The 12338-nt window shown below is 37.9% G+C and overlaps 1 non-coding gene across 1 annotated transcript; it reads left to right on the top strand.

Annotated features, from left to right (window-relative positions):
• The first annotated feature begins 10324 nt into the window (after positions 1 to 10324).
• On the top strand, positions 10325 to 10397 carry TRNAT-UGU (transfer RNA threonine (anticodon UGU)). The gene has a single exon. It is a non-coding gene; the product is annotated as a tRNA-Thr (tRNA).
• The last annotated feature ends 1941 nt before the right edge of the window (positions 10398 to 12338 follow it).

Genomic DNA, 12338 nt, shown 5'->3' on the forward strand with positions numbered 1-12338 from the left:
TCTCGTGAGCTGTGTTAACGAAAGAAAACAAAAGACCACTTAAAGGTACTGTAATGAACTCATTATTTATTTATATTGGTGTTAAACCTACTGTATTCCAACTTCTCTATGGTTTATAAACTCTTTTACTAGCCATAGATTCATCAAAATAAGCAAACAACACACGAAAAACAGAATCTGTCAAAAACAGAACAGTCTGTAGTAATCTGTAACTAACGCAAACTTCTGGAACTCCAAAAATTCAGCCAAAATATGAAGACCTAGAAAATTTGTTTATTGATCAGAAGAAATTGGAATCAATATTTTATCACGTTCTGGTGATTTTTAACAATTATTTTCGTGAACAGAAAGTTTCTGGAATTTACAGCAAGATCAAATAAGTATCATCCAAGAAGATCCTATAGGTTTAACTTGGCACAAACACCAATTAAAACATAAAAAGACATCTAACCAGAGGCTAGATCAAAGATTTTTACCTAAATAGAATCAAAAATCAAAAAACTAAAAATAAAATTGGGTTGCCTCCCAACAAGCGCCATCGTTTAACGCCCCTAGCTAGGCATAAAGGCAAGGATAGATCTAGGTATTGCCATCTTTAGTAGACAATCCATAAGTGGCTCTCATAATAGATTCATATGGTAATTTTATTTTCTTTCTTGGTAAGTGTTCCATGCCTTTCCTTAACGGAAATTGGAATTTAATATTCCCTTCCTTCATATCAATAATTGCACCAATCGTTCTAAGGAAAGGTCTACCAAGAATAATAGGACATAAAGGATTGCAATCTATATCAAGAACAATAAAATCTACGGGCACATAGTTCCTATTTGCAACAATAAGAACATCATTAATTCTTCCCATAGGTTTCTTAATAGTGGAATCCGCAAGGTGCAAGTTTAGAGAGCAATCATCAAAATCACGGAAACCTAGCAAATCGCACAAAGTCTTTGGAATCGTGGAAACACTAGCACCCAAATCACACAAAGCATAGCATTCATGATCTTTAATTTTAATTTTAATAGTAGGTTCCCATTCATCATAAAGTTTTCTAGGGATAGAAACTTCCAACACAAGTTTTTCTTCATAAGATTGCATCAAAGCATCAACGATATGTTTGGTAAAGGCTTTATTTTGACTATAAGCATGAGGAGAATTTAGCACGGATTGCAACAAAGAAATACAATCTATCAAAGAGCAATTATCATAATTAAATTCCTTGAAATCCAAAATAGTGGGTTCATTAATATCTAATGTTTTGATCTCTTCAATCCCACTTTTATCACTTTTAGCATCAAGATCTAAAAGCTCCGAATTTCTGGAACGCCTTCTAGGTAAAGGTGGATCATATTCAGTCCCATCATTATCAAGATTCATATTGAAAAAAAGATTTAATAGGGGACACATCAATAACTTTTAGATCTTCATCCTTATTTTCATAGAAACTAGAAGAACACGCTTTCACAAAGCAATCTTTCTTAGCACGCTGATACATCTCCAACGTATCTATAATTTTTTATTGCTCCATGTTATATTATCTTCTGTTTTGGACATTATTGGGCTTTATTATTCACTTCTATATTATTTTTGGGACTAACCTATTAACCGGAGGCCCAACCCAGAATTGCTGTTTTTTACCTATTTTAGAGTTTCGCAGAAAAAGAATATCAAACGGAGTCCAAATGGAATGAAACCTTCGGGAACGTGATTTTCGGAACAGACATGATCCAGAGGACTTGGACCCTATGTCAAGAAAGCAAACAGGAAGCCACGAGGTAGGGGGGCGCGCCGACCCCCCCAGGAGCACCCTCCACCCTCGTGGGCCCCATGTTGCTCCACCGACGTACTCCTTCCTCCTATATATACCTACGTACCCCCAAACGATCAGATACAGAGCCAAAAACCTAATTCCACCGCCGCAACTTTCTGTACCCACGAGATCCCATCTTGGGGCCTGTTCCGGAGCTCCGCCGGAGGGGGCATCGATCACGGAGGGCTTCTACATCAACACCATAGCCTCTCCGATGAAGTGTGAGTAGTTTACCTCAGACCTTCGGGTCCATAGTTATTAGCTAGATGGCTTCCTCTCTCTTTTTGGATCTCAATACAATGTTCTCCCCCTCTCTTGTGGAGATCTATTCGATGTAATCTTCTTTTGCGGTGTGTTTGTTGAGACCGATGAATTGTGGGTTTATGATCAAGTTTATCTATGAACAATATTTGAATCTTCTGAATTCTTTTATGTATGATTGGTTATCTTTGCAAGTCTCTTCGAATTATCAGTTTGGTTTGGCCTACTAGATTGATCTTTCTTGCAATGGGAGAAGTGCTTAGCTTTGGGTTCAATTTTGCGGTGTCCTTTCCCAGTGACAGTAGGGGCAGCAAGGCACGTATTGTATTGTTGCCATCGAGGATAACAAGATGGGTTTTTTATCATATTGCATGAATTTATCCCTCTACATCAGGTCATCTTGCTTAAAGCGTTACTCTGTTCTTATGAACTTAATACTCTAGATGCATGCTGGATAGCGGTCGATGTGTGGAGTAATAGTAGTAGATGCAGGCAGGAGTCGGTCTACTTGTCTCGGACGTGATGCCTATATACATGATCATACCTAGATATTCTCATAACTATGCTCAATTCTGTCAATTGCTCAACAGTAATTTGTTCACCCACCATAAAATACTTATGCTCTTGAGAGAAGCCACTAGTGAAACCTATGGCCCCGGGTCTATTTTTCATCATATTAATCTTCCAACACTTAGTTATTTCCGTTGCCTTTTACTTTACTTTGCATCTTTATCACAAAAATACCAAAAATATTATCTTATCATATCTATCAGATCTCACTCTCGTAAGTGACCGTGTAGGGATTGACAACCCCTTATCGCGTTGGTTGCGAGGATTTATTAATTTGTGTAGGTGCGAGGGACTCGCGCGTAGCCTCCTACTGGATTGATACCTTGGTTCTAGAAAACTGAGGGGAATACTTATGCTACTTTGCTGCATCACCCTTTCCTCTTCAAGGGAAAACCAACGTAGTGCTCCAGAGGTAGCAAGAAGGATTTCTGGCGCCGTTGCCGGGGAGTCTATGCAAAAGTCAACGTACCAAGTACCCATCACAAACCCTTATCTCCCGCATTACATTATTTGCCATTTGCCTCTCGTTTTCCTCTCCCCCACTTCACCCTTGCCGTTTTATTCGCCCTCTCTTTTTCGTTCGCCTCTTTTTCGCTTGCTTATCGTTTGCTCGTGTGTTGGATTGCTTGTTTGTCACGATGGCTCAAGATAATACCAAATTATGTGACTTTACCAATACCAACAATAATGATTTCCTTAGCACTCCGATTGCTCCTCTTACCGATACTGAATCTTGTGAAATCAATGTTGCTTTGTTGAATCTTGTCATGAAAGATCAATTCGCCGGCCTTCCTAGTGAAGATGCCGCTACTCATCTAAATAGCTTCGTTGATTTGTGTGATATGCAAAAGAAGAAAGATGTTGACAATGATATTGTTAAATTGAAGCTATTTCCTTTTTCGCTTAGATATCGTGCTAAAGCTTGGTTTTCGTCTTTGCCTAAAAATAGTATTGATTCTTGGAATAAGTGCAAAGATGCTTTTATCTCTAAGTATTTTCCTCCCGCTAAGTTTATCTCTCTTAGAAATGATATTATGAATTTTAAGCAACTTGATCATGAACATGTTGCACAAGCTTGGGAGAGGATGAAATTAATGATACGTAATTACCCTACTCATGGTTTGAATTTGTGGATGATTATACAAACTTTTTATGCCGGATTGAATTTTGCTTCTAGAAATCTTTTAGATTCGGCCGCGGGAGGCACTTTTATGGAAATCACTTTAGGGGAAGCTACTAAACTCCTAGATAATATTATGGTTAATTATTCTCAATGGCACACCGAAAGATCTACTAATAAAAAAGTGCATGCGATAGAAGAAATTAATGTTTTGAGTGGAAAGATGGATGAGCTTATGAAATTATTTGCTATTAAAAGTGTTTCTTCTGATCCTAATGATATGCCTTTGTCTACTTTGATTGAGAATAATAATGAATCTTTGGATGTGAATTTTGTTGGTAGGAATAATTTTGGTAACAACGCATATAGAGGAAACTTTAATCCTAGGCCTTATCCTAGTAATTCCTCTAATAATTATGGTAATTCCTACAACAATTCTTATGGAAATTTTAATAAGATGTCCTCTGAATTTGAGACTAGTGTTAAAGAATTTATGAATTCGCAAAAGAATTTCAATGCTTTGCTTGAAGAGAAATTGCTTAAAGTTGATGAATTGGCTAGGAACGTTGATAGAATTTCTCTTGATGTTGATTCTTTGAAACTGAGATCTATTCCTCCTAAGCATGATATCAATGAGTCTCTCAAATCCATGAGAATTTCCATCGATGAGTGCAAAGAAAGAACCGCTAGGATGCGTGCTAAGAAAGATTGCTTTATGAAAGCGTGTTCTTCAAAGTTCTATGAAAATAAAGATGAGGATCTAAAAGTTATTGATGTGTCCCCTATTAAATCTTTGTTTTGCAATATGAATCTTGATAAGGATGGGACTGAATATGATCCACCTTTACCTAGAAGGCGTTCCAAAAATTCGGAGTTTTTAGATCTTGATGCTAAAATTTATAAAAGTGGGATTGAAGAAATCAAAACATTAGATATTAATGAACCCACTATTTTTGATTTCAAGGAATTTAATTATGATAATTGCTTTTTGATAGATTGTATCTCCTTGTTGCAATCCGTGCTAAATTCTCCTCATGCTTATAGTCAAAATAAAGCCTTTACCAAACATATCGTTGATGCTTTGATGCAATCTTATGAAGAAAAGCTTGAGTTGGAAGTTTCTATCCCTAGAAAACTTTATGATGAGTGGGAACCTACTATTAAAATTAAGATTAAAGATCATGAATGCTATGCTTTGTGTGATTTGGGTGCTAGTGTTTCCACGATTCCAAAAACTTTGTGCGATTTGCTAGGTTTCCGTGATTTGGATGATTGCTCTTTAAACTTGCACCTTGCGGATTCCACTGTTAAGAAACCTATGGGAAGAATTAATGATGTTCTTATTTTTGCAAATAGGAACTATGTGCCCGTAGATTTTATTGTTCTTGATATAGATTGCAATCCTTCATGTCCTATTATTCTTGGTAGACCTTTCCTTAGAACGATTGGTGCAATTATTGATATGAAGGAAGGGAATATTAGATTCCAATTTCCATTAAAAAAAGGCATGGAACACTTCCCTAGAAAGAAAATAAAATTACCATATGAATCTATTATGAGAGCCACTTATGGATTGCCTACCAAAGATGGCAATACCTAGATCTATCCTTGCTTTTATGCCTAGCTGGGGGTGTTAAACGATAGAGCTTGTTGGGAGGCAACCCAATTTTATTTTTAGTTTTTAGTTTTTTGCTTCTGATTAGGAATAAATATTTGTTCTAGCCTCTGGTTAGATGTGTTTTTATGTTTTAATTAGTGTTTGTGCCAAGTTAAACCTATAGGATCTTCTTGGATGATAGTTATTTGATCTTGCTGTAATTTCCAGAAACTTTCTGTTCACACAAATAATTGTGAAAAATCACCAGAACGTGATAAAATATTGATTCCAATTGCTGCTGATCAATAAAGAAATTTTCTAGGTCTTCCTATTTTGTATGATTTTTTGGAGTTCCAGAAGTTTGCGTTAGTTACAGATTACTACAGACTGTTCTGTTTTTGACAGATTCTTTTTTTCGTGTGTTGTTTGCTTATTTTGATGAATCTATGGCTAGTAAAAGAGTTTATAAACCATAGAGAAGTTGGAATACGGTAGGTTTAACACCAATATAAATAAAGAATGAGTTCATTACAGTACCATGAAGTGGTCTTTTGTTTTCTTTCGCCAACGGAGCTCACGAGATTTTCTGCTGAGTTTTGTGTTGTGAAGTTTTCAAGTTTTGGGTGAAAGATTTGATGGATTATGGAACAAGGAGTGGCAAGAGTCTAAGCTTGGGAATGCCCATGGCACCCCCAAGATAATCTAAGGACACCAAAAAGCCAAAGCTTGGGGATGCCCCGGAAGGCATCCCCTCTTTCGTCTACTTCCATCGGTAACTTTACTTGGAGCTATATTTTTATTCACCACATGATATGTGTTTTGCTTGGAGCGTCTTGTATGATTTGAGTCGTTACTTTTAGTTTACCACAATCATCCTTGCTGTACACACCTTTTGAGAGAGACACACATGATTCGGAAATTATTAGAATACTCTATGTGCTTCACTTATATCATTTGAGTTATATAGTTTTTGCTCTAGTACTTCACTTATATCTTTTAGAGCACGGTGGAGGATTTGTTTTATAGAAACTATTGATCTCTCATGCTTCACTTAGATTATTTTGAGAGTCTTAAATAGCATGGTAATTTGCTTAAATAATCCTAATATGCTAGGTATTCAAGATTAGTAAAAACTTTCTTATGAGTGTGTTGAATACTAAGAGAAGTTTGATGCTTGATGATTGTTTTGAGACATGGAGGTAGTGATATTAAAGTTGTGCTAGTTGAGTAGTTGTGAATTTGAGAAATACTTGTGTTGAAGTTTGCAAGTCCCGTAGCATGCACATATGGTAAACGTTATGTAACAAATTTGAAACATGAGGTGTTCTTTAATTGTCTTCCTTATGAGTGGCGGTCGGGGACGAGCGATGGTCTTTTCCTACCAATCTATCCCCCTTGGAGCATGCGCGTAGTGCTTGGTTTTTGATGACTTGTAGATTTTTTCAATAAGTATGTGAGTTCTTTATGACTAATGTTGAGTCCATGGATTATACGCACTCTCATCCTTCCATCATTGCTAGCCTCTTCGGTACCGTGCATTGCCCTTCCTCACATTGAGAGTTGGTGCAAACTTCGCCGGTGCATCCAAACCCCGTGATATGATACGCTCTTTCACACATAAACCTCCTTATATCTTCCTCAAAACAGCCACCATACCTACCTATTATGACATTTCCATAGCCATTCCGAGATATATTGCCATGCAACTTTCCACCATTCCGTTTATCATGACACGTTCATCATTGTCATATTGCTTTGCATGATCATGTAGTTGACATAGTATTTGTGGCAAAGCCACCATTCATAATTCTTTCATACATGTCACTCTTGGTTGATTGCATATCCCGGTACACCTCCGGAGGCATTCATATAGAGTCATACTTTGTTCTAGTATCGAGTTGTAATCATTGAGTTGTAAATAAATAGAAGTGTGATGATCATCATTTTCTAGAGCATTGTCCCAAGTGAGGAATAAAAAAAGTGAGAGAAAGGCCATAAAAAAGGAAGAAGGCCCAAAAAAATGAGAGAAACAGAGAGAAGCGACAATGTTACTATCCTTTTACCACACTTGTGCTTTAAAGTAGCACCATAATCTTCATGATAGAGAGTCTCTTGTTTTGTCACTTTCATATACTAGTGGGAATTTTTCATTATAGAACTTGGCTTGTATATTCCAACAATGGGCCTCCTCAAGTGCCCTAGGTCTTCGTGAGCAACCAAGTTCGATGCACACCCACTTAGTTTCTTTTGTTGAACTTTCATATATTTGTAGCTCTAGTGCATCCGTTGCATGGCAATCCCTACTCCTTGCATTAACATCAATCGATGGGCATCTCCATAGCTCATTGATTAGCCTCGTTGATGTGAGACTTTCTCCTTTTTTGTCTTCTCCACATAACCCCCATCATCATATTCTATTCCACCCATAGTGCTATATCCATGGCTCACGCTCATGTATTGCGTGAAGGTTGAAAAAGTTTCAGATTACTAAAGTATGAAACAATTGCTTGGCTTGTCATCGGGGTTGTGCATGATGAGAGCATTCTTGTGTGACGAAAATGGAGCATGACTAAACTATATGATTTTGTAGGGATGAACTTTCTTTGGCCATGTTATTTTGAGAGGACATAATTGCTTAGTTAGTATGCTTGATATTATTTTTATGTCAATATTGAACTTTTATCTTGAATCTTTCGGATCTGAATATTCATACCACAATTAAGAAGAATTACATTGAAATTATGCCAAGTAGCATTCCACATCAAAAATTCTGTTTTTATCATTTACCTACTCGAGGACGAGCAGGAATTAAGCTTGGGGATGCTTGATACGTCTCCAACGTATCTATAATTTTTGATTGCTCCATGCTATATTATCGTCTATTTTGGACATTATTGGGCTTTGTTATTCACTTTTATATTATTTTGGGACTAACCTATTAACCGGAGGCCCAGCCAGAATTGCTGTTTTTTGCCTATTTCAGAGTTTTGCAGAAAAATAATATCAAACGGAGTCCAAACGGAATGAAACCTTCGGGAACGTGATTTTCGGAACGAACATGATCCAGAGGACTTGGACCCTACGTCAACAAATCAAATAGGAAGCCACGAGGTAGGGGGGTGCGCCTACCCCCCAGGCGGGCCCTCCACCCTCATGGACCCCACGTTGCTCCACCGACGTACTCCTTCCTCCTATATATACCTACGTACCCCCAAACGATCAGATACGGAGCCAAATACCTAATTCCACCGCCACAACCTTCTGTACCCACGAGATCCCATCTTGGGGCCTGTTCCGGAGCTCCGCCGGAGGGGGCATCGATCACGGAGGGCTTCTACATCAACACCATAGCCTCTCCGATGAAGTGTGAGTAGTTTACCTCAGACCTTCGGGGTCCATAGTTATTAGCTAGATGGCTTCCTCTCTCTTTTTGGATCTCAATACAATGTTCTCCCCCTCTCTTGTGGAGATCTATTCGATGTAATCTTCTTTTGCGGTGTGTTTGTTGAGACCGATGAATTGTGGGTTTATGATCAAGTTTATCTATGAACAATATTTGAATCTTCTGAATTCTTTTATGTATGACTGGTTATCTTTGCAAGTCTCTTCGAATTATCAGTTTGGTTTGGCCTACTAGATTGATCTTTCTTGCAATGGGAGAAGTGCTTAGCTTTGGGTTCAATCTTGCGGTGTCCTTTCCCAGTGACAGTAGGGGCAGCAAGGCACATATTGTATTGTTGCCATCGAGGATAACAAGATGGGTTTTTTTTTATCATATTGCATGAATTTATCCCTCTACATCATGTCATCTTGCTTAAAGCATTACTCTGTTCTTATGAACTTAATACTCTAGATGCATGCTGGATAGCGGTCGATGTGTGGAGTAGTAGTAGTAGATGCAAGCAGGAGTCGTTCTACTTGTCTCGGACGTGATGCCTATATACATGATCATACCTAGATATTCTCATAACTATGCTCAGTTCTGTCAATTGCTCAACAGTAATTTGTTCACCCACCGTAAAATACTTATGCTCTTGAGAGAAGCCACTAGTGAAACCTATGCCCCCCCGGGTCTATTTTCCATCATATTAATCTTCCAACACTTAGTTATTTCCGTTGCCTTTTACTTTACTTTGCATCTTTATCACAAAAATACCAAAAATATTATCTTATCATATCTATCAGATCTCACTCTCGTAAGTGACCGTGTAGGGATTGACAACCCCTTATCGCGTTGGTTGCGAGGATTTATTTGTTTGTGTAGGTGCGAGGGACTCGTGCGTAGCCTCCTACTGGATTGATACCTTGGTTCTCAAAAACTGAGGGAAATACTTACGCAACTTTGCTGCATCACCCTTTCATCTTCAAGGGAAAACCAATGCAGTGCTCAAGAGGTAGCACAAGGATCCTAGCGGTTCTTTCTTTGCACTCATCAATGGAAATTCTCATGGCTTTGAGAGACTCATTGATATAATGCTTAGGTGGAATATATCTAAGTTTTAAAGAATCAACATCAAGGGAAATTCTATCAACGTTCCTAGCCAATTCATCAACTTTAAGCAATTTTTCTTCAAGCAAAGCATTGAAATTCTTTTGCAAATTCATAAATTCCTTAACACTAGTCTCACATTCAGAAGGCATCTTATTAAAGTTTCCATAAGAATTGTTGTAGGAGTTACCATAATTATTAGAGGAATTACTAGGATAAGGCCTAGGATTAAAGTTTCCTCTATATGCGTTGTTACCAAAATTATTCCTACCAACAAAATTCACATCCATAGATTCATTATTATTCTCAATCAAAGTAGACAAAGGCATATCATTAGGATCAGAAGGGAAGAAAAGATGGTCACTCCTTTTAGGAACATGGCGAGCCTTACTTACGACTGTTGCACTTCACTCGCTGCTCGTTCATTCACTTGCTCATGAACTCGCTACTTCGCCAGAAGTGACTAGTCGCGTTATGTAAGCCCACTTAGCTCAGAGGTTAGAGCATCGCATTTGTAATGCGAGGGTCATCGGTTCAAATCCGATAGTCGGCTTTTTTTTTCTCTATCGATGTTCTACGAACAAGAATCTCTTTTTTTCCAAATTAAATGGGGAATCCAGGATCTTTTATGTTTTTTACCTTACAATTTTGCTAGATACAAACACTCTTAGTAGCAAATAATTTCATAAGTTCATCCATGTTTCCACTCAAACCATTAATTTCTTCTATCGCATGCACTTTTTTATTAGTAGATCTTTCAGTGTGCCATTGAGAATAATTAACCATAATATTATCTAGGAGTTTAGGAGCTTCTCCTAAAGTGATTTCCATAAAAGTGCCTTCCGCGGCCGAATCTAAAAGATTTCTTGAAGCAAAATTCAATCCGGCATAAAAAAATTGTATAAACATCCACAAGTTCAAACCATGCATAGGGCAATTACGTATCATTAATTTCATCCTCTCCCAAGCTTGTGCAACATGTTCATGATCAAGTTGCTTAAAATTCATAATATCGTTTCTAAGAGAGATAACCTTAGCGGGAGGAAAATACTTAGAGATAAAAGCATCTTTGCACTTATTCCAAGAATCAATACTATTTTTAGGCAAAGACGAAAACCAAGCTTTAGCACGATCTCTAAGCGAAAAAGGAAATAGCTTCAATTTAACAATATCATTGTCCACATCTTTCTTCTTTTTCATATCACACAAATCAAGGAAGCTATTTAGATGGGTAGCGGCATCTTCACTAGGAAGGCTAGCGAATTGATCTTTCATGACAAGATTCAACAAAGCAGCATTGATTTCACAAGATTCAGTATAGGTAAGAGGAGCAATCGGAGTGCTAAGGAAATCATTGTTGTTGGTATTGGTAAAGTCACACAATTTGGTATTATCTTGAGCCATCGTGACAAGCAAGCAATCCAACATACGAGCAAACAAGAAGCAAGCGAAAAAGAGGCGAACGAAAAAGAGAGGGCGAAATAAAATGGCAAGGGTGAAGTGGGGGAGAGGAAAACGAGAGGCAAATGGCAAATAATGTAATGCGGGAGATAAGGGTTTGTGATGGGTACTTGGTATGTTGACTTTTGCATAGACTCCCTGGCAACGGCACCAGAAATCCTTCTTGCTACCTCTTGAGCACTGCGTTGGTTTTCCCATGAAGAGGAAAGGGTGATGCAACAAAGTAGCGTAAGTATTTCCCTCAGTTTTTGAGAACCAAGGTATCAATCCAGTAGGAGGCCACGCACGAGTCCCTCGCACCTACACAAACAAATAAATCCTCGCAACCAACGCGATAAGGGGTTGTCAATCCCTACGCGGTCACTTACGAGAGTGAGATCTGATATATATGATAAGATAATATTTTTTGAATTTTTTATGATAAAGATGCAAAGTAAAGAAAGTAAAATAAAAACGGCGCCAGAAATAGCTTGTTGTCGGAAGATTAATATGATGGAAAATAGACTCGGGGGGCATAGGTTTCACTAGTGGCTTCTCTCATGAGTATAAATATTACGGTGAGTGAACAAATTACTGTTGAGCAATTGACAGAATTGAGCATAGTTATGAGAATATCTAGGTATGATCATGTATATAGGCATCACGTCCGAGACAAGTAGACCGACTCCTGCCTGCATCTACTACTATTACTCCACACATCGACCGCTACCCAGCATGCATCTAGAGTATTAAGTTCATAAGAACAGAGTAACGCTTTAAGTAAGATGACATGATGTAGAGGGATAAACTCATGCAATATGATATAAACCCCATCTTGTTATCCTCGATGGAAAAAATACAATACGTGCCTTGCTGCCCCTACTGTCACTGGGAAAGGACACCGCAAGATTGAACCCAAAGCTAAGCACTTCTCCCATTACAAGAAAGATCAATCTAGTAGGCCAAACCAAACTGATAATTCGAAGAGACTTGCAAAGATAACCAATCATACATAAAAGAATTCAGAGAAGATTCAAATATTGTTCATAGATAA

This window comes from Triticum aestivum, chromosome 3D (assembly GCF_018294505.1).
Source record: "Triticum aestivum cultivar Chinese Spring chromosome 3D, IWGSC CS RefSeq v2.1, whole genome shotgun sequence".
NCBI classification, from domain to species: Eukaryota; Viridiplantae; Streptophyta; class Magnoliopsida; order Poales; family Poaceae; genus Triticum; species Triticum aestivum.